The sequence below is a fragment of the Telopea speciosissima genome, chromosome 1 (genome assembly GCF_018873765.1).
Source record: "Telopea speciosissima isolate NSW1024214 ecotype Mountain lineage chromosome 1, Tspe_v1, whole genome shotgun sequence".
Classification (NCBI taxonomy): Eukaryota; Viridiplantae; Streptophyta; class Magnoliopsida; order Proteales; family Proteaceae; genus Telopea; species Telopea speciosissima.
In genome coordinates this window covers 66,782,076-66,786,945 of record NC_057916.1, presented here as the reverse complement: position 1 = coordinate 66,786,945, position 4,870 = coordinate 66,782,076, and positions in this window count along the sequence as shown.

Here is a 4,870-nt window from a genome sequence, read left to right as displayed (position 1 = left end):
AATGTATACAACCTTACTCCTGCTTTCACAGAGAGGTTGTTTCCAAAATAAGGAGGCATAGATGTCTTTTCATATGAGAAAGAGAGAGATAGACTCATGGGAGTATTGATGTAGGCTACACTTCGAAATAGAGTTCTTTTTCCCTTTCTCATTATTCTCTTTTTATTTGAGTCAACCTGCATTATTCTTTTTCCCTTTCTCATTATTCTCTTTTTAATTTATTTTATTAAAAATAATTTTTAATGTCCTACCATCTATGACTTTATATGTATTTTAGTAAAAATGACAATTTTGTAATTTATATTAATCAATACAAAACTATTACAGAAATAGGTTTTATCAAACACCTTTCAGTATTAATAGTGTTCTGGATACGTTTCTGGAACAGGTTTATCAAACACCTTTCAGGAAGCCAGTAACGTTATTCTGGTAATAGTAACACCAAAATACGTTTTTTTATCAGAAACGACACAGAAACACTAGTAACGTTGTCAAACGATACCTTAGAGGATCCTCAAGTTTATTCACTTGCATGAATGAAAATTTTCATTAGAAAAACAATTAAATAATAGATACCTTATGGCCCATTGCAATTGGAGTGATCCATTAGATAGCTAACTCATGGGACCTCCTAGGTTTGCTTTATTTATTTATTTGTTTTGTTAATGAAACCCTTTTATTCAATAGACTAAGGTAGGAAGTCTAGCTTGCACGTACGATTGAGGTATTTCTTTAATTTAAATACAGGAAAGAGAATGCCATCTGGCTGTGCAGCACACGCTGCCCCTGTGTCCAGACACAGGGGTACACATAATAACCGCCGCAATCCTAGAAAGATGAAAATGACCATGGGTGCAGCGTTGATTATGTGCACCCTTGTGTCTGGGTGTAGGGGTGGCGTGCATTGTACGACCAATCATCGTTCTTTCTCCCTTTGAATATATAAAACATGAGAAAAAGAAACCTAAAAGGCAGTATAACCCTTTTGCCCAGACATAGAGAAGTGTGAATGACCGCCACGCTCCCATGGAAGGTAGAAATCCCACCCTTATTGATGCTTTCATGTACACTCCCATTGGCCCTCACGCTAGCGTAAGGGCCATACTGCCTTTCATGGAACTCTCTCCCATATATATTTGGGGGAGGGGGTTAAACCATAAGACATAATATTCACTACCTAACAACACGACCCACCATTTTATTGCAATTAAAGTCTATCATGGTGATGCTTAATGTCTTTCAACAAAATGCAACATTCATTTCTCAAAAAGCATTTTATTTTGTCTAACTAATACTAAAGATAATGCACTAACTTTAAAAAATTAAAAAACAAAAAAAAAAAAAGGGAAAAGAAGGCTACCAGGCTATGTGGCACATGTGCCCAAGCTAGGAAGGGCAAAATGATCACCCCGTGTCCATAAGATGAAAAATTCCACATATGTTGGATGCCTCAATGCACACTCTCATTGGCCCCACATTGGTGCAAGGCCATATAGTCTGATAGCAATCCCCCTCCCAAGTAGTAATAAGTAAACATGACAAGCAAATTTCTATGTAAAATATGATCAATTTTTCTGTTGCAAGTTATGAGTTCTTAGTAATTGTTACAATGGTTGGAACCAGGTTTTTTTATTCAACTTGTCATTTTCAAATTCTAGTGACTTGGACGAGTAAATTTTTTTATTTAATATCTTCCTTCTCCGTTTCCGAGTGAGAAAGGACTGAGGCTATAGTTGCTTCACCGATGAAGAAAAAAAAAAAAAAGATTAATAATGAAGACAACTAACAATAATTGTAGGGTTTTGTTTAGTTGTAGATCAAACTTATGGTCTATGAATAGGATATATATGGTCCGATAAAAAAACACCGATTCGATGAGTTTCACAAGACTCAGGTAAAAACACCGAGTCAATGAAAACTCAAAACTGAATTGTACCTGATCTTGTCATTTCTTAAACTCGGACGAATTTTCATGACTCCTAACTTTTTTTTTTTTTTTTTTAACTTAAGTGATTTGCCTGGGTCAAAACATGGTTTTTCCAATTATAGTTATTAAATGAAAAAAAAACAAGCATAAAATGGCATAGTTGCAAGTAGTTATGCAAATTCTTTTGTTAATGAGAGATAAAATAAAAACATATTGTCTCTATAAGAACCATAAACTTTTCTACCAAAATTTTCATGACTCATGAGTCCTGACCACGTTTCTTTGAGAAATCTTTATTGCCACTTCTTCTACATTCTTTCTTTAGAGCTATTCTCATAAATCATTTTGGAATATAACATTTTGAATTTGCAGCTTCTATAATCAATCTCCTTATTTTTATTATTTTTTGGGGGGATTTAATCCATTTAAAAGGACTTTAATTTTCTTGTTACTTCTTTCCCTTTTTATTTTTAATGTTCAAAAAAGTGTACAAGATGATAGGTAGCTTTCCATGTCTTACCTTCTCTTCCCATCCCCACCCTCCTAATCCAAAACAAAACATAGAAAATGACAAGCCAATAGTTTCTGATATATGTCCTTTTCAGGACAGAAAATTACCAACAATTCTCTTTCTTCTCTTATGCAGTGATGCACTACCACCCCTTTTCCCTCTTTTATCATACATAGACAGGTCCTTATCTCACCATAAGCTCGTTACTCTATTTGCCGTTGATTAGTGCTGCAGATCCCTAAGCTTCTAACGGTGAACTGAGATTTGAATTCACTGTTCAAATAACCCGAACCGGTCGCGGTCTAATCTGATCTGAATCGGAAAAAATCCGCCATATTCTACAAAGAATTGAAAATAATTGGCAAAAACCCTAAACTCTTTGTATTAGATGGCCGGAATCGGGGTCAACTACAGTTGATTCTGATTCGAATTGGTCATATTTTTCAAAGAATCGATTAATCTATCGAAAAATCCAAAAATAATATTGGATTAGATCAGTCGGAATCAGGGTTGATTAGAACTGATACTAATTTGAATCGACCATATTTTGCAAAAAATAAAAAATAATCGACAAAATCCCTAAAATTATTGGATTAGATTGACCAGAATCAAGTCGATTGCAGCTGATTCTGATTTGAACCAGCCGTTCCAGCCGATTTGATTCGATCCCAATACATTGAACCATTGTAGAACTACATACAATTAGGGATATATACTGGTACCCAAAAATCCAAATTTGATTCAAATCTTTATTCGTTTAGGGGTATCCGAATAATCCAGAAATTATCCAATCTGAATAGATATCCAACTAATGATATACAGGGTTTTTGAAGATTCAATCAATTCTAAAGGATGAGGAAATGAGACTAAAAAATGGATTGGGAGTGAATCGTATCCGTTGGAGGGGGAGGGGGGGAGAAAGGTCTGAATTACACAAATCAAAGATGCAAACAGATAGTTAAAATTTCAAATTCAATTCACATCCATATCCGTCTAAGGATATCCGTATCCAGAAAGAGAATATCTGAATCCGATGCGTTTACATTCTTACATTCAACATACATACCCTTACAATGCATTTAAGATTCTCATACTACATAATCCAAGAGAAAAGGCAATGTTAGCCTAGTCGTGGCGTGGGGCCATACACGCATGCATGGTCAAACAGAGTCAAAGAGTCGTGCAAGACAAAACAACGAATCATTTTATCACGAGAATTTGCAGTATGTCGGCTTAGAATTTAGGAACCAAATTGACGTTTTTGGCCATATTCAGAAAACCGGGGTTACAGTGAACCATCGCATCAGGAAATGGTCGGATCTCTGTAGGGTGATTGATAGTGACAGTGCCGAGGAGGAAACATGCTCTTCTCTTTCACCTACTGATGCTCGCCACGTGTCCCTCAAGCATAGATAAGGATGGATATCTAGAGGGCCAATAGGAGAGTATTATGGTGGGTGATGATGATGGATAATATTCTCATCGTGGCTTCACCAATCACCACTGCAAGCCGTGACGTTACGTCCTTATCGTGTCTCCTGTCCAAGTCTTGCAGACCATAGAAATGGTCTAGTACAGTTAAAGCTATACTAAAACCAACAGTATTTTCCCTATAATAGGCTCTGTTTGGTTGTCAGCTCCGGTTTGTTTAGAGGGAAGGTGGGGTGGGATTGTATGGAAGTTGGACCCACATGTTGGTGGAGTTTTGATGAGATGGAAATGTTGAGATAAAATTACTTTTTTTAGAAATGTCACATCAATAAATAAAACAATTAAAAATTTTTTTTTTGGGTAAATCAAAGATTCATTGATTGGAACGTGTTACAGCCGAGGCATCCAAATCGCATATGGTTTGGAGCTAGGGAGTGGAAATGGGCCAGGTTGTCTCACACGTACAAGACAATGCCCTCCAAGCAAGGGAGTCAACGACGCTGTTATTCTCCCGGTAAATGTGATTAAAAACACATGTCACAAAATAAGACGCCAGATGTCTAATATCTTGAACAATCGGGAAGACCTCAGAGGTGCAGGTTAAGTGGGGATCAGCGGCAAGTTGGCAGAACACAAAACAATTAATGATGTCCCATGAACTTTTGTAAGTTCACCACCCCAAATTAACCAAAGTTAAGGTGAGATTTTGAAATACCATATCTGCATTTTCTCACCACAATTCTCCCACTCCACCTATGTTCCCTCTAAACAAACGAGGCCTAAGGGAAACAAAGGGTAAGAAATGAAATCAAATCATTACAAAAGTGAAAATTGTTGTATTATTTACCTCACATTATGGTATAACTAACACCAAAAAATATCAAATTTGATTAATAATAAAAGTAATTTTACTTTGCAATCAAATTCCTTTGGTTTATAAAAGAAATTTTACATCTCCAATGTTTGGGATGGGTAAAAGCGATTCTTGGGGAGAGAAAAAA